Source organism: Mastigoproctus giganteus, chromosome 7 (genome assembly GCF_048544385.1).
Source record: "Mastigoproctus giganteus isolate SK-2022 chromosome 7, ASM4854438v1, whole genome shotgun sequence".
NCBI classification, from domain to species: Eukaryota; Metazoa; Arthropoda; class Arachnida; order Uropygi; family Thelyphonidae; genus Mastigoproctus; species Mastigoproctus giganteus.
Genome location: NC_143581.1, coordinates 56,976,009 through 56,998,947, shown reverse-complemented (window position 1 = coordinate 56,998,947; position 22,939 = coordinate 56,976,009). Strand labels below are relative to the sequence as shown.

Below are 22,939 nucleotides of genomic sequence, written 5' to 3'. Positions count from 1 at the left end.
TAAACATCAAATTTTTAAAAATATTTTATTACCAAAAAGATGTGAGTAATAAAAGTACAGTTTAATATTCAGTACAGCCAGGCCTCGCATAATGCGAGTTCGATTAACGCGTCTTTCAGTTACCGCTATTTGAAAAGATTATACCACTTTTCACTTTACATGATACAAATTTCCAGTTAACACAATTTTTTTTTATGCGATAGATGAAAAAGATTTGAATCGTGCGTTAAGCTTAACGCACGTTGAATGGGCAATAAACAAACATTTGCCTGCTGCCCGCCTCCGTGTGTTCCATGAACCATCGGAAGAAGATGTGTTACTAGTTTGTCTCCTGCTAATAAAGTCAATGCAGACTTGCATTTAAAAATTCAAATATTAAATGAGCCAGATGAAAATGTTACAGCGAAGGAGATAACGGTAAAAGAACTTGATGAAATCTTTTGTATCGCAGAGAACCTTTTGTTTGAGGTTCTCTGCAATATTTATTTCGCCAGGGCCCAGAGAAGATTGTTGTCGGCTACTGGAAATTGCACTGATGAAAAGAGAAAGTCAATGCTGTTCAAATATTTCCGCAACAGTCATTTCTTCATTGTGTATTTTATACACAATGAAGAGGTTCCCAAACTTTCTCGGTTCATGGCACCCTTAGTGTCTCAGTAATTTTTTCACGGTGCATCCAGACCAAAAGAAATACCTAACAGTTCTGTTTAGTAGTTAAGTCCAAACAACTTAATAAGAAATGTTGAAACTGTGAACTACCTGCAGCTAGTAGTTTGGGCAGTGTCCGACAGATGTCGAGTATTGCTGTGTTTCCCTTGAACATTTAAAATATTCAGTGGCGCACAGTTTGGGAACCGCTGTTTTATGCAATAAACATTTAATTCCATAATTATTTTCATTATATTTTACATTGTATACAGTAAAAAAATTATTTAAAAGGTATTTTTAAAAGTCTTTATAGACATTCCAGAAGGTCAAGGACCAATTATAATTTTTCCTATTGACTATTATATTCGATTAACGTGTTTCCCTTTTGCACAATGCGCTCGGGGGATGAATTAATCGAGGCCAGCCTGTAGTTAATTTAATTAGTAAATTTCCTTACCAGTAATGTTTTTTTCCTCCCCTAATACATTTAAAAATCATTTTTTATCACTTCATCCAGTTATGCTATCAAGGAAATCATTCAGTTTTTTTTTTGTCAGGGATTAGCTAAGAGTTAAAAAAAAAAAAAAAAAAAAAAAAAAGACCCACACTTGAATTTTATCATAATTATATACCAACCCATTTAATCTAAGTAGTCTTCCATGTGCAACAGTATCAAAAAAAGCTTTTCTGAAATCCAAGTATGTGATACCAAATTATTTTTTGCATCCAGTTCCTTTGTGACCACACAGTATCCAATCAAATTGGTCAGACAAGGCTTCCCCTTGACAAACCCATGCTGTGTCTGAATTATTGCTTCAGTCTTGTATAAATTATTCTGCAATGCTTCTTTAATGTGACTCCATTAATTTCCCTGGAACAGAAGTCAAACTAACAGGTCTGTAATTACTTGTCACCCTTTTATTCCTATTTGTGAATTGGTGTCACATCTGCACATCTCCAGTCCATGGGTACCTCCTCTGAGTCCAAGGAAGCTCTCATAATTATGGTAAAGGATCTGCTTACTTCCTTTGCTGCCTCATTTAATATAACTGGATAGATCCTATCCACCCCCAGGTGCCTTTCTTATGTTTAACTTCAAAAAGTTAAACATAAAAAAAGTTTTACATGCAAAATACTCATTTATTTGGCAGCTATCTGAGAATGATCATCTACAGTCAAACCTTTGATATCAAGTGGACCAATCTGATCCTTACCCTTCCTTTTAGAGTTTATATAAGTAAAGAAGTCTTTGCTGTATTTCTTTGTATCCTTTGCCAAAGATTTTTCATAATCTGCCTTCACTTGCTTAACCTCCTTTGTGACTTGATTACAGACTAGCTTGTATCTACCACAGGCTTCTGTGTCCTGACAATTTATGTGCATCACGTACATTTTTCTTCTCTGCCATGAGTTTCATAGTCTCATTAGTTTATCTAGAACAGTGTTTCTTAGTTGGAACAAAAAGCCTAGTAGCTTCCAAGATTACTTCCTTGAATGCTTCCAATTTAAAATTTGCTTTTTGTAACATCATCAGTTGGTCCCACTGTATAGAAACTAAAAAATCTCTGAGACCACTGCAGTTGCTTTTACGAAAGCAAAAACCCTTCCCTTTACCGCTGATGGTAGTTACATCTTTAAGTAAATCCCACATCAGTACACTGTGATCACTGCCCAGTGGTTCCTTTATTTATAAATTCTTAATGCATGAATAATCACTGCTGATAATCAGATCAAGAGTGTTACTCCCTCTTGTTGCCTCTAACATGCTGCTGTAGAAAACAATCATCCAATAAATCCACAAAGGCTTTATTAGTGTGCAAGTGACCAACCCACAAGTTCCAGTCCATATCTGAGAAGTTAAAATCCCTCATTATAAGATACTCTGATTTACTAGTGTACTCTATTTCTCTGTATAATTGTTCACTGTACTCATCAGAGTCATTAGGCATATACCAAACTCCGACCCTCATTTTCGCCTTCCCAGTGCTTATGTCACACCAAACTGACTTAAAATTGCACTGTCCATCTATGTCAACTGGATGCACTTCATTAGATTTTATGTGTTTCTTAACTAACAGCTTAACCCCATCCTCCCTTCCTATCCTTTCTGTACACATTATACTCCCCAAATTCCAATTCTGCATCCCTTATATTTGTGTGGCACCAAGTCTCTGATATCCCAACAATATCCACCTTGGATGTCTTAACCAGCACTTCAAATTCATTAAATTTGTTTACTGTACTACTAGCACTAGTATACATTACGGTATTCTTAAAATTTTTCCTTATTAATTATCATTAATTTGATATTTATCTAGTAACAAAAATTTTTACAAAATACTTTGTTGAGAGTATGATCATTTTGCTGAAGTGTTGCTACAGACCGAGGATACTGCCTCATCTGATTCTCAGTTTCTGGTTTTAACCAGTTACAAAAGGTTTCTGCTGGGTTTTGCTCAGTTGCATTGCTGCAATAGGTACCATATATGTATAGTGCTAGGTATAGCGATGAAAATGTTATAGTAAGAAATCGTCTGATTTTGTGTGTAAATGCTTAAAAGTATTTTCTTTTAACAGATTTAACTAAAGTTACTAAACCCTTCCAAAATGGATAGGCTATCAAAAAGAAACGGGAACGAACATAATGAGGAAAAAAATGATGCATTAACACTACCTTTGCCCTACATGTTTCAAATGCAAACAAAAAAAATTAAAAAAGTATGCATTTCAGTCCTCTTGAGAATATAATTATTTGGTAATAGATAATAGTAGTAGAATTGGTGTAATTTGCTTATTATGTCAGGCCATCTGAAATCAAACTGTGAAAGAGATTACCAAACATGCCATAGGAATTTTCATGAAGCTTTTTTCAAATTTAGTGATATTAGAAAAGCTAAACTTCAAGAATAAACAAAAAAGAAACTTGAAAGACAGAAAAATATTCTAAATTTAGGTTAGGCTAATAGTAGTAAAGTGTTAGCAAATGAAGTTTCATTTATTTTATCAAATATAATTGCAAAGAATTCATAGCCTTACACTAGTGATTAAATAATAAAAAAATGGCATAATGTCATCATTAGAAGTGGTTGCTAGCATCTTACCAGAAAAACAGAAAGCTACCTTGATTAGTTCCACCAAAATATTCCTTTAAGTAATGATACAGTTGCAAATTGAGTTCATAACATTGCAGATGTAATATTCAATGAATTATTAGGTAGAATCAAAAGTTGCGTATTTTATTTAACTGGCACTCGATGAGTCGACTGACGTTTCGGGCATATCACAACTCGTGCTTTGTTCAGTTGATTCAACATGATGGCAGCTGTGAAGAAGATTTTATGACTATTTTGCAGCTTACTGGTCACACAACTGGAAAAGATGTATATGATGCACTTATGAAATTCCTCACAGTGCACAAAATTGATCTCAGTAAACTTGTATCAACTGTTACCGATGGTGCACCTTCCATGATAGGTAAAAACAAAGGCCTTATTGCTTATCTTAATGGAGATGAAAGGATACCTAATATTGTGCATTATCACTGTTTGATTCATATTGAGGCCTTGTGTTCACAAATGAAAGAACAAAAAGAAATCATAGGATGTCTTGAAGTCATTGTTAAAGTCATTAACCATTTTATTGCTAGATCCCCAAATAAGAGACTTCTAAAAATATTTTTGAAAGATCTTCAAGCACTGCATTCTTAACTTATTACCCATACAGAGGTTCATTGAACCAGTAATGGAAAGACGCTCTCCAGAATTTGGAAGGTGTTGGAAGAATTAAAAGCTTTTCTAATAGAAAGCAATAAAGAAAACCTTTTTTAATGAAATTTTTACTAAAGATTTCAAGACATTTTCATTCATGGTTGACACCTTCAGCCATTTAAATGAGTTAAATTTGAGGCTACAGGGAAAAGATAAATTTGTGGTAGTTTTACACAAGGAGATTATTGCATTTGAGAAAAAACTTCAAGTATTTCAGAATTGAGTTTTAAAATGAAATTTGCTTCATCTTCTTACTCTTAAAAAATATCTGGAGGAAACTGCTGGGGAGTGCCCATCGTTTGTAATGAATGTAATTAAAAAGACCTTAGTGACCAATTCCAAGAAAGATTTGAATACTTGAAAGAGCATCTCCCAAAATTTGAATTAACGATAAATTACAGAAATTTTGAAATCCGTAACTTGGAACAAATTTTCAATCAAAATGAAATAGCAGCTGCTGAGTTAGAACTTGTTGATATGCAGTTGTCTTTAGCTCTGAAATGTCATTTCCAACACAAAACTATTTTAAAGTTTTGGAGTTCTTCCAACTAAAATTTCCTTTATTACAAAGAGAAGCTTTCAAAATACTTTCTACGTTTGGATCAACAAAAACAAAAAAAGGACAGGACTGTTGACTTCACATTTGGAAGAAAATTTGTGATCATCTCTTCATAATGGAGAAATTAATTTCAAAGGTTTGGCACCATCTCTTCAAAATCAAGGTTCACACTGATAAGGTAATAAATATTAGTGCCCAAAAATTTTAATTGAGAAATATAATTCTTGTATGCCTAACGCCGAGAAAAATTAATTAAAAAAAAAAATGCATTTTTAATCTTTAAGTAAAATATTGTACATTTCAATATATAGGGTTTCCATTTATTGTAAGCTGCAAAATTTGCTTGCTTTAAGAAAAAGATAAAGAATCCCTGCTCTACACATTACGCTAGTCATTCAACTGTTGTTGGTTGTGCTCATATATCTAAATTTACAATGTTAATTAGTCACTTTTTTAAATGTAGCAAAAGTATCAATTACTTATTTTCATGTTTAAAAATTACATCAGTAAATTCCAGTTAATACCATAAATTAAATTTCTGGTTGAGGTGGGTTTTTTTTTTTTTATGTAAACCCCAAACATGAAAGGTATTAGAACCTATAGTATTTAGTACCGTGCATGGGTTGGAGGTTGAGAAGACAAAAGAAGATATTTGTTGACATTGGACTCGAACTTCTGTGGACTGTAATTTTCAGGAAATAAGTATGAAGGAAGGTTGTTCAAGAAAATGGCAGTTGAATGAATAAACTAGGAAGATGAAAAGTTGGTTCTGTGAGTTTGAAGTTGGACAGTAAATGGATGTTGGCTGGTGGCAGCACGTGTTCAGACTGTTTTGAAAGAGAGAGAGAGAGAGAGAGAGTGGGAATTATAGAAGCCAATTCAGAAGAACATTGCCCATGGAAGTATCTGTAGAAGAGGTATGCAGCAGAAACAGTACATCTATGAGACAGCGAGTGGAGAGACTCTGTTAGAGATGAATCATTAAATAACCTAACTGCCCTCTTCTGAATGGAATCTAGAAGCCTGAGAGAGGTTTTGGGGTGCACCACCACAGATGTGGGAATAATATTCCACGGCAGGGCGGATTTGCGATTTATACAGAGTGAGAGCTGTTTGGAAGAAAAGTAACGCCAAGAGCGAAAGAGAAAACCAAGTTATTTAGATGCAGAGGAAGCAATATTTGTAATGTGCTTGTGCCAAGAGAGATTAGAAGTCAGGGTAATCCACAAAAGAGATATATCATTTTGCCTAGAAATCGGAGTGTCACTAAAAATAAGCATAGGAGCAGAAGAATCCTTTTTGCAAGATATAAGAGAAGACTGAGTTTTAGAAGGGTTGAAATCAACTAAGTTGTCTATGCGCCACTATGCGCCATTTAAGGAATTGGTAGCAGATTTTCGAGAAGTTGAAGTTGATTGAGAAGGGCAAGGTTTCTCAAAATGGGAAGTGGAATGCAATGTGCTATCATTGGCAAAACTATGGATAGGATTTCCAGTCAATGGAAGAAGGTCATCAATATACAAGACAAAGAGAGTGGGGGAAAGAACTGAACCTTAGGGGGACACCGCCATTAGTAGAGAAGTTAGAAGACAGAGCCATCTACAAAGAGCCATCTACTCACACTCAGTGAGCGATCAGAGAGAAAACGGGATAACCAATTACTAAAAACAGTTGGCAAACCATAAGATGGAAGCTTGTTTAGAAGACCTTTATGCCAAACACGATCGAAAGCCTTTGAGATGTCTAGAGCAACTACTCGTGTTTCACTGAACCTTTCCATTGAATTAGTCCATAAATGGGTAACATAAGCCAGAATATCACCAGTGGATCGACACTGATGGAATTCATACTGGCGATCGTTGATCGGACAAAAGGTTTCTAGGTAGTTAAAGAGTTGGCGGTTAATTGATTTCTCCATTACTTTAGAGAGAGTAGAAATAATTGCAATGGGACGATAATTGGATGGGAGGGATTTCTCACCCTTTTTAGGAACTGGCTGGATATGAGCAAATTTCCAAGCAGAAGGAAAAACACCTTTGGAATAAGAAAGTGAAAAAATGCGGCAAAGAATAGGAGTAAATTCAGGAGCACAGGTTTTGAGAACAAGCGGAGAAATACCATCGAGACCTGGAGCTTTCTTAGCACCAAGATTCGTCAAAATCCTTCTGACATCCTTTTGACAGAAGACCACAGGAGGCATTGAATGGAGCGTGTTGGGATTGGTGGAAGGTGTTTTACCAAGATCATTAATACATGAGTTGGAAGAAAAATGGGATGCTAGCAAGTCAGCTTTATCCTTGGTAGAAGTGACAACAGAACCATCTGGTTTGGACAGAGATGGACAAAAGCTGCGGACAATAGCTTTGGCAAGAGACCAGAATGCTCGGCTACCATTTGGGCAAGAAGCTAGTTTTCTGCTCTTAGCCTGTTCAAACTCTAGTTTGGACTGATTAATAACTACTTTACAATTGCGAGCTTTGGTGTAGGCAGAAAATGAAACTGAAGAATTAGAAACAAGCCAATTATGATATGCAACATTCTTTACTTGAACAGCCTTAGCACATTTATTGGAAAACAAAGGTTTAGATAAAGGACGAGATTTTAAAATGGAGTGTGGGATAAAGGATTCCATTCCTGCAAGAATAATTTCACTGACACAATCTGAGCAAACATTGACATCAGAAATTTTGAAACAGTAATCCAACTGAGGAAAAGAAATCTCGCAGGTCATCCCATTTTGCATTCTTGTAATGCCAAACAACACGAGGTTGGGAATAGCCATGAGATAAAGGCGACATTGGAGAAGAAACAATCACCAAGTTGTGATCTGAAGTGCCTAAAGGACCACTCACTTTGATCTTGTACTTAGAAGGGTTGTTTGTGAGAAAAAGATCAAGCGTGTTGGCTGTATGATTAGGATTGTCCGGTATTCTTGTAGGTAAATGAACAATCTGCGCAAGGTCATTAGTAATTAGAATTTGAGGACTGGTCACTCACACACTAGCAACGCTTTTGTGGATTTATTGGATGATTGTTTTCTACATCAGCATGTTCAGGAGGCAACTAGAGGGAGTAATACTCTTGATTTGATTATCAGTAGTGATTCTTCATGCATTAAGAATCTGCAGATAAATGAACCACTAGGTGGCAGCGATCACAGTGTGCTGAAGTGGGATTTACTCAAAGAGGTAACTACCATTAGGGGTAAAGGGAAGGGTTATTGCTTTCATAAAGGCGACTATGATGGACTGAGACAGTATTTAAATTCTATACAGTGGGACCAACTGATGATGTTACCAACAACAAATTCAAAATGGGAAGCATTTAAAGAACTTATCTTGGAAGCTACTAGGCTTTACATACCAATTAAGAAATATTGTTCAAGGTTTAGGCCTAAATGGATGTCAGATGAACTAATGAGACATATGGCAGAGAAGAAAAATGCATGGGATACATACAAATTAACACGTGACACAGAAACCTATGATAGATACAAGTTGATCTGTAACCAAGTTACAAAGGAGGTTAGGCAGGCGAAGGCAGATTACCAGAAATCTTTGGCAAGGGATGCAAAGAAAAACAGCAAAGAGTTCTTTACTTATGTAAACTCTAGAAGGAAGGGGATGAATCATATTGGTCCACTTCATATCGATGGGTCAACTGTTGATGATCCTGCTCAGGTAGCTAACAAACTAAATGAATATTTTGTATCGATATTCACACATGAAGAGTTATTCAGCTAGGGGAATGCCAGAGGTGTATTCATCTCTGGCAGTAAGCTAAAGAATCTTGTAATAACTGAGAGTAAAGTGGAGGAGAAATTGTTGAAGATAAAGACAAGAAAGGCACCTGGGGCGGATGGGATCTATCCAGTTATATTAAAGGAGGCAGCAAAGGAAGTAAGCAAATCCTTAGCCATAATTATGAGAGCTTCCTTGGACTCATGGGAGGTACCCATAGACTGGAGATGTGCAAGTGTGACCCCAATTCACAAAGGAGGATCAAAGGCCGACACAAGTAATTATAGACCTGTGAGCTTAACTTCTGTTCCAGGAAAATTAATGGAGGCACTGGTTAAAGAAGCACTGCAGGATCATTTAGACAAGACTTCAGTTATAGCTCAGACACAGCATGGTTTTGTTAAGGGGAAGTCTTGCCTGAACAACTTGATTGGATACTATGATGCAGTCATAAAAGAACTGGATGCAGGGAATAACTTTGATATTATACATTTGGATCTTAGAAAGGCTTTTCATACTGTTGCGCATGGTAGTTATTTGGATTTTAGGAGCAATATCAACTAAGGCCATATTGCTCTGGAGATATGCGGTGGTCATTCTCTGACTTTTCCACATCCTCCGTATTTGGTGGTCACAGGCTTGAACCTCGGTCTAATCCAAAAGCGTGTGCTATGCACTGCTGCTCCTGCCCACCTGGCTACGGAGGCGCCATTGCACATTGAAGACTGCTGCACAAATTGGAGCAGTATGGCATTGGAGGCAAATTGCTGCTATGGATAAAGGGGTGGATGAGGTGGAGAAGACAGAGAGTGGTAATCAATGGACACTGCTCATCGTGGAATAATGTTATCAGTGGAGTCTCTCAGGGTTCAGTTTTGGGTCCATTATTGTTTTCTGTATTCACAAATGATACTGATGATGGTATATCACGCTTAATGTTCAAGTTTGCAGACGATACGAAGGTTGGCAGGGTTGTCAAGGACACTACTGACACTATGCTGCTGCAACAGGATCTGGAAAGGTTGAGCAGATGGGCTGAGAGGTGCAAATGAAGTTTAACATTGACAAATGTAAAGTACTACATATGGGAAACAGCAACCTCAGAGCAACATATCAACTCTGTGGTACTACACTGACAGTGGTAGAGAAGGAAAGGGACCTGGGGGTGGTTGTGCAGTCAGATATGAAGTTATCTGAGCAGTGCAGACGGGCTGCAAGCGTAGCTCATGGTGTATTGTCAATGATATATAGGAATTTTTCTAGCAGGGATAAATAAGGAGGTGATTATTCCCTTGTATAAGGCAATGGTCAGGCCACACCTAGAGTACTGTATAGAGGTCTGGAGACCTCATTTCAAGAAGGATGTAGAGCTGCTGGAATGAGTACAGCGAAGGGCAACAAGATCAGTGAATGGAACAAAGGGGTGCTCTTACGAAGAAAGACTAAAGTTTTGCAAATTACAGTGTCTGGAGACTAGGCACCAGCGAGGTGATCTGATAGAGGTGTATAAAGCTTTGAATGGTTTGAGCATGCTCAATGCTGATGGCATTCTTCCTCTTCCTCAGAATAATCACCTGAGAGGGCATAAATTCAAATTGAGGAAAGACAGATGTAGGATAGATGTGCGGAAATTTGCCTTTAGCCAGCGGGTGGTTGGTTGGTGGAACAGACTTCCATCCCTTGTCGTGGAAGTTGATAGCCTAAATAAGTTTAAGGCTCAGCTGAACAGGTATTTCGAATGAACAGATGGGTGAAGTGGAAGTGTTTTTTTTTTTTTTTTTTTTTTTTTGGCTGATGCTGCATAAGCTTGCTTTTTTGCATCAAATGCCTCTAGTAATGCCTCAGCATCTCAACCAGCTCGGTCTGTGTGAGTATAAAACGGAAGCCAGCTGGAGTTGGTTGGTTGGTTGGTTGATTGATTGATTGATTCTTGGGTTTTATTGGCGCATTAGCAACTAAGGCTATAATGCGCCAAAACCAGGTGATATATAAAAATTTTAATTTCACTGACCTAATTACTTAGGTCACCATGTCAAGATATAAATCACAGGTGGCGCCTGATCCTAACACTATGTCAAGATATAAAATATAAAAAAGATAAATCAATAAAGAAATAACAATAACATATATATTTTAAATACAAGTAAAAACCTTTATTGATTTAAAATAGCTAAAAAGAGCAGACACATTGTCATTGTCGGATAAAATCTGACTGAGTGTATACGGCTTAGTCAGATGATTAAAAGCGGTAAAACGGATATTGCTAAAATCTGGACAATCAATTAAAATGTGTCTGATTGATAAAATTGTGCCACAGGACAAACACATAGGAGGGTCATCAGCCCTCAGCAAAAACGAATGAGTCAAATGACTATGTCCTATGCGGGTCCGGGCAAGAACAACTTCCTCCTTACGATTCATGCGCAGACTAGACTGCCACGGTTCAATTACAGGCTTTATACGATATAGTTTATTCGCAGTTTGTCTATTCCATGAATCCTGCCATTGGGAGTGTGTCTTTTGGTGTATTATTTTCCTGTAGTCTGTATAGGGGACTGACAGGCAGCGATTATTATTGGGAATTGCTGATTTGGCTGCACTGTCAGCTAAATCATTTCCACTAATCCCAACGTGGCTACGAATCCAGCAGAAGCCCAGCTGGAGTTGTGAACATTAAAATCACCAAAAAAAATTACCTCACTGTTAGGAAAGTTGGACTAGAGAAAGTCAAGTTGCAGAGAGAGGAAGTCAAAGAGCTCCAAGTGATTAGTGCAGTTGGGAGAACGGTAGAGACAACAGATGAATTTGACACAATGAGATAGATATTTTAAGCCAGAGAAGATCAAAGAGAGGAGATTCCAAATTGTCATGTCTCTGACATGGAATATCAGAATGGACATATGCACAAGCACCATCTTTGAGGTGAAAGGAATCAATACAGCGAATAATTTGGGTGTCTGAGATGAGCAGTAGTTGAATCAACCGATAACTGAGATTCTGTCAGAAAAAGTACAGAGGGTTTGGCAGATTGCAAGTGGAAATGGACATCGTTGAGATTAGAATTGAGATTACATATATTTGTGAAATGAATTAGGAAGTGCTCGGGAGGTTTAGATCTTTTCGCAGATAAGCCTGCTCTATTAGTTTCACAATTCATGGTGTATTCAATAGTAAGAATATACCCAGATCCTTGACCATCCAAGGCCTTATAAACCCCAACTAGATCACCTCATAGGAGCCTAATCTGCAGATGCTGCAATTTGCAAAACTTAAGTCTTTCTTGGTAAGACCAAAATGTCTTTCTACAACTCCTTTTACATATTCCCTTGCGTAACTGATGACCTGTAATTTGTAGTCATTTGTGTAAGCAAGCTTTTCTTTCTTAATGCCATTGTAATAGGGTAGTGGTAATCTGAAATTTATGGTTAAAGTTGAATAAATGTGTGCATGCACTGGCTATACCATGAAAACATTCATTACAGCTACACCATAAAAATATTCATTACAGTACATTAACAGATGCAGCAAGCTTTCCCCCTCCAAAGTTCAAATTTATTGGTAATTTATTTTGATGTTTTTAACATTTTAGAAAAATGTTTCATAAAATAACTGGTATACTGGTAAAAACTCTAAAATCATCAGCAAGGTAAGACATAACAACATGATGGTTTGTGATAGTCATGACCACCAACCTTACAAAATGCAGGGTGATATTTCTGAAATGGATTTCTGGAAATAAAGTGTATCTTATATGGCAGAAAATATAATAATATAGTACTTCTTTTTACAGGTTCCAATAGAGAACAATGATAAAATTCTATAATTATCATCAATGGAGTGAGAAAAAAATTAGGGGTAGGAAAGTAACTTCATTCAAAAAAAAGTTTGCATTACACATGAAATTGGAACTGAATATGAAAAATTTGTGAAGAGAAAAAAAAAAAAAAAAAAAAAAAAAGCACTGTTAAATGAGAGTAATTTTTTACTGAAAATTGTCACAACATTTTTGTCATAGAAGATTTGTATCATAAAAAAAAAAAAAAAAAAAAAAAAGATGTCAAAAATGAAAATACTGCATCATTATTATTTTCTTTCTCTCTCTCCTCCTAATGAATTTTCCCCATCAGGCGACAGATACTGGTACCAGGTGCATGGAATGGTTGTTATGTCCAGTTATTATTATTGGTTGTGGAACTCTGACTATCCTACAAGTGTCCAGGATTGCAGCTTTCCAGAGTTTTGTAAAGCCTATTGCTAGGTTCAGCTTTTTAGCACCATGCTAATGGTTGACACTGTGATTGGGATGGTCATTACTTTTTCCATAAGCCACATTTCTTTGACTTGCTCTCTTAGCACTGTGTACTTCCTGATTTTTTTCTCCTAGGTTTTCTGGAGGTTATTATCAATCGGGTAGATAGCCATTTCCTTCTTGTTGATGAGAGTTATGTTTGGTCTGTTGTGTGGGATTATTATTATGGCATGGTCCAAGTATATTTTGTGAGTAGTGGTCTCTACCATGGCCCGAGGTTGGTACTTGTAATATGATACACCTTTTTTGATCAACTGGTATTTTTGCACTAGCTTTTGATATATGATCCTGGCGACAAGATGATATCAATGAGTGTAGTCCACGTGGATGATGCTGTTTGCCTGCATCTCGTGGTGATATCCTGGATTGTTTCTGGGGCCAGATGGCATTGTCGACATATCACCTGTCATTCTTGGGTCTTTGTGATGTATTTCCTGTAGTTCCCGATGTTGATTACCTGGCCTTGGATGGTGAGTATGAATCCTTCGATCTCAGGGAAGAGCTTCTTGCTCAAGAGGCATGCATTGGAAGTCATCTTATCTATGTAATCTTTATGGAGATCACTGTAGTGTCTGCCATGGAGTGCCTTCTTCATCCATCTTTCTGTCTTTGTTTTTTCTGTCTGTTAAGTGGAGTCTCCTTGTAGAGGTTGAGCACTGTGCTGTTTGTCTTCCTCGTGGTGTGGCAGACCAGTGCAGTGTTTGCCTGAACTAATCCCTCAGGTTCTTAATCATCTTCTTCTGTTGTTCAAAGAGGTCTGTCAAACCCTCCCCACCTTCATTCTGGGCTACAGTCAGTCTCTCTAGGACTGACTTTGGGTATTCTTATCAGCCCTTGGTCATCATTATCATAGTTGATCTTGTAATCTAATTCAGCTCAGTGATGGTCAATATTATCCAGAAGGAATATGTCAGTACTGGGACTGCATAGGTGCTTATGGCTCTGACAACCATTCAGATTTAATTTTAGCAGGCTTTTCAGTCTCTGATGGCATTTCTCAGTTTTTTTTTTTTTTTTGTTAGTTGTTGGTGCATCAGCTTCTGTGGCCATAATGCACCTCCCAAGGTTTTTTTTGCATTTTACTGTGATCCAAGCCCGAGGCGGGATTCGAACCCGTGACCTTTGGGTTGCCAGGCAGGTACTTTACCCACCTGGCTAGCCCGGTCAGCGTATTTCTCAGTGAGGCAGGCCTTGAACTCCTTGTGTTATAGCTGTTGAGCATGCATCATCTCCAAATATTTGTATGTCTCTCCCTCTGTCATGGCTTCAATCCCTTCACTGGTCTTCAGCTGGTAGTTTTGGCTGACTAGATTTCCCTGATGCAATCCATGGGTCTTGCATTTGACTAGACCAAACTCCATCTTGATGTCAGTGCTGAACTTTTAGTAATCCGGAATAGTGTTGATTCTTAGTTGTGGCACAGAGTTTGTGTTCCATGAACATCAGGTGTGAGAGGGTGTGCAGGTTCTTCCTCCCTTCTTTTAGAGTATATCCATACTTGATGTTGTTGAGCATGGTGGACAGTAAATTCAGTGCTATGCAGAACCATGGTGGACAGTAAATTCAGTGCTATGCAGAACCATGGTGGGAAGATTCCTCTTCTGCTCAGAATCAGTATGGTGGTGATATTCTTGGCCTTAATAGTGGTCCTCCATTTTGCTATGGCTGCTTCTAGGAAGCGTGTCAGTGTCGGGTTGACTTTGTAGATCTTCAGTGTCTCTATCAGTTGGTTACAGAGTCAAATCCTTGGAGTAGTCAATGCAGGCTTGTTCCATAACTGCCGCATCAACTGTCAATTGCTCCTTGCATCCTTTGCTCATCAGCTTACATCTCTTCTGCTGCTTAACCATGATTTCTGGCTCTTCAAGTGGTCTGAAAGCTTCTTGATTATGCAGCTGGTCAGGATCCTATACATTGTTGGGAGGCAGGTGATTGGTATGTATTTTGCTGGGCTTGTGGTGTCTTTACCCAGATAAGTGATTCCTTGTCAGAGAACTGTTCTGCTGGTTGAACTCTTCAACTGACTTACGAAAAAGAAAATATTAGTAATAAAATTCAACAACTACAGAGCACTAAAAATAATCAATCAAGTTTTTAACACAACAAAAGTGCAGAGATATACCAGAATAAAAGAATACAAGACACTAGCTAGACCAATATTCATATACAATAAGTGAAGCTCGGACCATCAAAAACAAGATGAATGCTGAATCACTTCAGCTGAAATATTTATGGGAAAAATTGCAGGATTTACATTGTTAGAACACATAAAAAACAAGGACTACTAGACAGACTAGAAATGACACCCATAACTGAAAACATCCAAAACTAGGATAAAACCAGGATATCTTGTCAGATTCTCTTGATATATTCCTAGAGGAAGAAGAATGCCAGGAAGGCTAATCAAGAGGTGGCTGGAGACTGTAATAGGGCATTAGGCCCTATCTGATAGGATGATGATTGCTAAGCTATGTGTCTGCATGTGAAGTTGAGCTTCTTGTACCAGTAGCTGTGGATGTTATCTGTCACAGAGATTTTCCAGTTGTAGGACTTCATGATTGATCTTTCTCTTAAATCTCCCGTATGTCTTTGGATTGCTTCTATTCTAAGTCTACCTGGGGGAGGGGGGGGATGGCTGCTATGGTTAACTTTGCTGCTCTTCAGGTTTCTCCCAGACCTCCTTGAGTGCCCTCTGTTTGAAGGGGGGGGGGGCGGATCTGTTGCCTTCCTTCTGTTGTCTGTTTTCCTCTCAGCACTCCCTGTATTGCCAGTCTTTTGCTGAGTGCCAGAAGATTCTGCTTGAGGGTGTCAATGATTTTCTTCAATCCTCTGATTATATGTCTCATATGTTTACTGAGGACATCTTTCCCGAGTGCGGACTTCCCTTTTCTAATCCACTTCTTAGTTCTATTGCCCTGCTGGCTGTGCCAGTTGGCCTATCTTCACCATTAGCTCTTCTATCTTCTGTTGTAGCCTTCTTTCCCAGGCTGGCGGTTCCTTGCCTTAGCGTTTTGTTTTCTGTTCTCTAGTTTCTCTTCATTCAACTAGGTGGCTGCTACAGAGGCACAATAAATGGCTATATGGATGGTATCTAGCATTAGTTGTTCTTGTTGAGATAATTCGATATTATTTGCTGACTGAGATGGTAAGTAACTTGACACATGATTCTGTTGGGTTTCTGCTTCTGCATGGCATGGGCTATTGTGGGTTCCATTCCCTCTAATTCTTCTAGGACCCTTTTCCACTCTTCTTCTCTTCTAGATATCGCCACTTCATCTCTTTCTGCTTCAGCTGGTATCCATTGATCCATTTCGTATGGTCAATGAACAGAGGATATAGTTGTTCCAAGCACATGGAATAGCAGGATATAGTGTTCCATATGGAATAGCAGCAGCAGGAATTAATGGTTTTGTCATGCCAGTGTACAACACCACAGCCTGTTGATATTATAATGGGAAAAGGGTTGTTTTGTATCACACATTAGTGTGTTGCAAAAGCAAGTTTGTTAGATTAAAGCCTGAATGTCACAGCCTACTTGAACACTGCTGCCAAGATTGAAACCAAGTAGCAAAAGTCCTCCAGAGTGGATAATCCACAGGCTCCAATGATTGGACGTGTTGCAGATGGTATGAACTCATTTGGTTTGTTGACAGTATCCTTCAAACAGTGGATTCGGAAATACCCAATCGTTGGCCTATCGCTCGAGTACTCGTACTCCCTTCTGCAAGACGTAGGACATTCTCCTCATTGTCTGGCATCCTTGTCGTTCGCTCTCGATTCATGGTACCTCTCGTGAAACAACCAGTCTCACGTAACCTTCTCATCATACGATTAAAATCGTATAATGAGGAGCACGCCTGTGCGGGAAACGTTCCTGGTACAAGTGCAGAGCGGCGCGCCCGTTACAGTTCGCAGCTCCATACGCTAGGTGCATGTCGGCCAGTTCAACGTTTGAATACTGGTCCATCCTACTGCCTCGGGAACTGGTTCGCAAATGCTGACCTCCAGCGGAATCGCTGTTCACGCGACCTCCCGTTCAACGTCCTTTACCACATGACGAAGGCATTTCGGATCCTGCAATGCTATGTGATTCCGATTCGTCTTTGTGCCCCCTACACCTCCTGCAAGTTTTTCGCACTGGTAGGGAATCACCCTGTATACCCTGTGCTGCCACTTTATTAGGTACACCCCTGCTGTGCACAAAAATGGTTTATCCCACAACGTTTAAGTCACATGCCCACAGTTGTGGATATAAATGCAGCAGAACCTTTCTAGTGTCAGTTAAGTGTACAAACCGTAGGAGAAATGGGGAAATGGAGTGACCTAACGGACTTTGAACGTGGCATGGTAGTAGGTGGAAGATGTGACGGACAAAGCGTCTCTGAAACGGCAGTTCTCCTGAACTTTTCATGCACCACAGTTTCAGGTGTGCATCGAGAATGGTGCAAAAAACAGAAAACTTTGTTTGTTGATGAGAGAGAGGTCAGAGGAGGATGGCTAGAATTGTGCAAGCAAACAGACATGGTTGTATTCTGACGTGATGTCACCCACATCATGTCAGAATACAACATTGATGCACAGAACAAAATATTGCAACAGACTACTAGTCACACTTTTTCGCGAATGGTCTACAACAGCCGATGGTCACATCGCATACCTTTGATATCAATGAAGAACAAGAGAGAATGCCTTCTGTGGGCACAGCAACACCAGCACTGGACTATCGAGGATTGGAAAACAGTTGCTTGGTCTGATGCGTCAAAATTCCTGGTGCATCATGTTGATGGAAGGCTCAGACTTTGGCGAAAACAACATGAATCCATGGACCCATCATATCTGATGACTACTGTGCAAGGTGGTGGGGACAGTGTTATGGTGTGGGGAATGTTTTCTTGGCACACGTTGGGTCCATTGATACCCATAAATTCGCGTCTGAATGCCACATCGTTGCTGACCAAATGCATCCGTTTGTGTTGACAGTTTGTCCTTAGTCAGATGGTTACTTCCAGCAGGATAATGTGCCGGTGCACAAAGCCCGAATCACTATGGAATGGTTCCAGGAAACATGACGACTTTTCTTTGCTGCAGTGGCCCGCTCAGTCCACGGGTCTCAATCCTATTGAGCATCTTTGGGATGAGCTGGAAAGGGCTGTTTGCTGCAGCCCTACACCTCCAGCGAATCTCGAGGAACTGCGTGACACACTCATAGCTCCATGGTACTCCATTCCTGCACGCACAACGTTTTCAGCATCTTGTTCAATCCATGCCTAGACAAATCCAGGCTGTTTTGAAGGCTAAAAGAGGCCCAACACGCTACTGGGTAGGTGTACCTAATAAAGTGGCAGCACAGTATGTGTACACAGCAGAGTATCCATGTTGTAGCTAATGAAATGAATAAAATGGCATAATTTTTCAAAAATTATGCCGTTTTATTGATTTCATTAGCATATTAAATTGTATTCTATAAACAGCTTTATACTCCAAGTCACATTAGTTAATTTTTAAATTTGGCTAAGGTTTAATTATTGTATCAGTGATGATTTCGCACAAATGTCATACCCCGAAACTTTGCTGTGCACGGTGAAGGGAATTCTAGTGTCTTAATTGTGGTAAATATGTACTATGAAAGTTAGAAACACATAGGTTGGGGTTAATAGATAATTTTATTAGCTAAAAGCATAAGACACATAAGGCATCTAAACTCTAGAAGGAAGGGGATGAATCAGATTGGTCCTCTTGATATCAATGGTTCTACTGTTGTGATGATCCTGCTCAGTTAGCTGACAAATTGAATGACTATTTTGTATCACCATTCACACATCAGGAGTTATTTAGGAAAGGGAATGCCAGAAGTTTATCAAACTCTAACTGGGAGCTAAAAAGTTTTTGTAATGAGAGGGCATAAATTCAAACTGAGGAAAGACAGTTGTAGGATAGATGTGCAGATTTGCCTTGACTGGAACAAACTTCCATCTGTTGTTGTAGAAGCCGATAGCTTAAACAGATTCAAGGCAGAACTAGACAAACATTTGGAGTGAGTGGATGGGTGAAATGAGAAGGGTGTGTTTTTTTTTAGTTGATGTTATATAAACTTGCTTTGTTCCATCATGTGCCCTTGCCAATGCTAATAACTGAGAGCAAAGTGGACGAGAAATTGTGGAAGTTAGACATAAGGAAGGCACCTGGGGTGGATATGACCTATCCAGTTATATTAAATGAGGCAGCAAAGGAAGTCAGCAAACCTTTAGTCATTATTATAAGAGTATCTCTGAATTCAGGGGACTTCTCCATAGACTGAAGATGGACAAATCTATTCCCAATTCACAGAAGGGGATCAAAGAGTGACACAAGTAATTACAGATCTGTTAGTTTAACAGGACTGTAATTACTGTTGCAGGATCATCTAGACAAGACTGCAGTTATAGTTCAGACAAAAGATGAGTTTGTTAAAGGGAAGTCTTCTCTGATCATTAGATACTACGATGTGGTCACAAGGAACTGGATGCAAAAAATAATTTTGATGTCATATACTTGGATTTCAGGAAAGCTTTTGATACTGTGGCACATACAAGACTGCTGTACAAAGTGGAGCAGTATGGCATTAAGGGAAAGTTGCTGCTATAAATAAAGGGATGGCTGAGTGGGAGAAGACCGAGAGTGGTAATCACTGGACACTGCTCTTTGTGGACAAATGGTATTAGTGGAGTCCCCCAAGGTTCGGCACTGGGCCCATTGTCATTTTCTGTATTTATCAATGATATTGATGAAGGTATATCGGGCTTAATGTCTAAGTTTGCAGACGATATGAAAGTTGGCAGGGTTGTTAATAACAGTATGCTATTGAAACAGGATCTAGAAAAATTTGTGGTACAATTATAAATTATCAGGGAGCACAGAAGCCTACAGTAAATATAAGCTAGCCTGCAATCAAGTTACTATGCAGGTTAGACAGGCTAAGGCAGATTAAAAGATGTCTTTGGCTAAGTATGCAAAGAATTGTTTGGTTATGTTAACACATGAAGGACAGAGATGAACCTCATCAATCCACTGGATATGAATGGCATAAATGATGATTATCCTGTTCAGTTCACTGAATAAATAATTTGCATGTACATTCATGCATGAAATTTTTAGGGACGAGAATAACAGTACTATATATAATTGTTACTGTAGCTAAAAGTAAATAAGATACGCAGGGCTGATCAAATCTAATCAGTCATAGTGAAAGAAACAGAAAATGAGGTAAGCAGAACTTTTGCAATAATTATGAGAGCATCCTTGGATTCAGGGAAGGTCCTTACAGATTGTAAATGTGAAAATGTCTCTCCTCTTCACAAAGTGGGATAAAAGTGTAATGTTACAAACCTGTAAGATTAACTTTTATGCCAGGAAAAACAATGCAATCAGCAGTAAAATAATTAATGCAGAATCATCTTGATAGGAACAGCAATCATAACATTGATTTTTCAATGGGAAGATCATGTCTGATTAATATCAGTAAAACTTGTGATACTGTTCAACATTAATGACTAATGTAAAAGTTGTAGAAGCAAGGCATTAGTGACAATTTTCTGCAATAAATAAAGGGATGGTTGAGTGGAAGCAGACCGAAAAATTATAATTAATAGCCATTCCTCTTCCCAGACTAATGTTATTAGTGGATTCCCTCTCGGTTCAATGATGAGTCCTTTAGTGTTTTCAATAGTTCCTAACTCTACCGAGCAAGTCATATTGTGTTTGATGTCTAAGTCTGCTGATGACACTAAGGTTTGTATTAAGGTTAATGACAGTAATCAGGATATGCTGCTAAAAATGATAAGTGAATTGAGGATTATTATTGATAGGAGCAAAGTACTGAATGATTTCTAGCTATTAAACCAGTGTTTTTTTTTTTTTTTTTTTTTTTGCTTTTTTTAACCTACCTAAAATAAGCAGAAATTTGGAAAAACTTAAAACAAGTCTAATTTTAACATAGCTTTATTATTATTATTTTATTTTTTTTTTGCCAAAAGAAAAAGACAGAAGGGCCAAACTGCATAACAAAAGGCAGATTTTGTGTGTGTGCGTGCGCTTAATGGTCCATAAGCTACATTGGCTATAGTGTGCCTGTCCATAGAGATGTGTTAGGAAATAATTCAGAATTGAAAGCATTTCAATTTCATTTTAGAAATATTCAGAAGTGATGATATATTCCAATTTTTTTTCAGAAAACAGAAAAGTTCACTGTTTGCCTGGTGATATTGGTTCTTGCAGTTTAGTAAGAGAAAGCAGGACTGATGTTCTGTCCTGGTGATATTGAGGACGGTCAATAAGAATATGCTTTACTGTTAGATGTTTGTTGTTTGTTATTTGGTTTTTAGGAGCATTAGCAACTAAGGCCATATTGCTCCGGGAATATGCGGTGGTCATTCCCTTGACCTTTCCGCATCCTCCGTATTTGGTCGTGACGGGCTCGAACCCCGGTCTAATCAAGAAGCGTGTGCTACGCGCTGCGGCTCCTTCCCACCCGGCTACAGAGGTGCCCTATTGTCAGATGTACTAAGCAGTGTGGACACTGAGGAGGATCATCACCTGTGAGTAGATGGAGGTGGGTCAGATGAGTATGTCCTATTCTTGCCCGTGCAAGTACCACTTCTTCCCTTCTAGTTGTTTGGATGCTTGAGTGCCAAAATTTTGGTTCCAGTTTCAATTGGAAAAGTTTGTTATTAGTCTGGGTGTGCCATAGCTCTTTCCACTGTTCAAAGTGGCGCCTCCGTAGCCAGGTGGGAAGGAGCAGCAGTGTGTAGCACACGCTTCTTGATTAGACCGGGGTTCGAGCCCATCACCACCAAATACGGAGGATGCGGACAGGTCAGGGAATGACCACCGCATATCCCGGAGCAATATGGCCTTAGTTGCTAATGCTCCTAAAAATCCAAATAACAAACAATAACAACTGTTCAAAGCATGCTGCTTTTATGATGATATCGTGGTCAGAGGTCAAATCTAATGTGGAGGGATTTTTTGCCGATATATCCGCCAGTTCATTCCCCTTTATCCCTGAATGTGCTCGAATCCAACAAAAGTTCACTAATTGTTCACGCTGTTCAATTTTCAAGAGCAACTTCCTCATTTGGTTTAAAATAGGTTGATTCGTATAGGAGGGATTTTGTATTGCTCTAATTGAGCTGAGAGAGTCTGTATAAATTAAATATTTTGAAGATGGATAAACATTCAAATTTTCTAGAGTTAATTTTATTCCATGTAGTTCTGCAGAAAAGTTGCTATACTCAGGTGGAAGGGAAGCTGAAATAATGGCAGAGGGAAACACTGCTGCTGCTCCAACGGCTGACTGAGATTTTGATCCATCGGTATATATTGGCAGGAAATCAACATAGCTCTGAATATGACTTGCTTGGAGTTGTTTCAGGTTGAGAGTCAGTAGAACATTCTTACCCCATTCAAGAAAATAAGTATCAAAGTTCAGTTGAGGAGGGGAGAGTCCAAGGTGGATGAAAGTAATTCATTACCTGTTGACTATTGTGAAGAGGAACTTTCCAACTCTGTAATATTTCAAAAAGCCATAGGCCTGCTGGCCTTATTTTATTAGGTTTATTTCTGTAGAGATTAGTTAGTTGAGGATTGTACAGGTATGGGAGAATAGGATGCAAACAGCAACTTTTTATTCTGGCTGCATACTTCAGTGGTAACACTTTTCTGCAGAGGTGCAAAGGGGTTCGTGAGCTCCAATATATAGACTGTGAGTTGGAGATGTCCTGAAGGCTCAAAGTGTAATATGTAATGCAATGTGTCGCATTACGGATTGCACATAGGATCCAGCCAGTGTAGTACACTCTTTCGGACAGAATCGTATACTGGAGCACCATAATCCAAACGGGATTTAATCAATGCTCTATACAGTCGAAGCAACGAAGTA

General features: G+C 38.6%; 1 protein-coding gene across 1 annotated transcript in view; it reads right to left on the bottom strand.

Annotated features, from left to right (window-relative positions):
• Positions 1–22,939, bottom strand: part of LOC150082918 (uncharacterized) — a 186,485-nt gene that overhangs the window by 22,966 nt on the left and 140,580 nt on the right. The gene's annotated exons all lie outside the window — the stretch shown is intronic.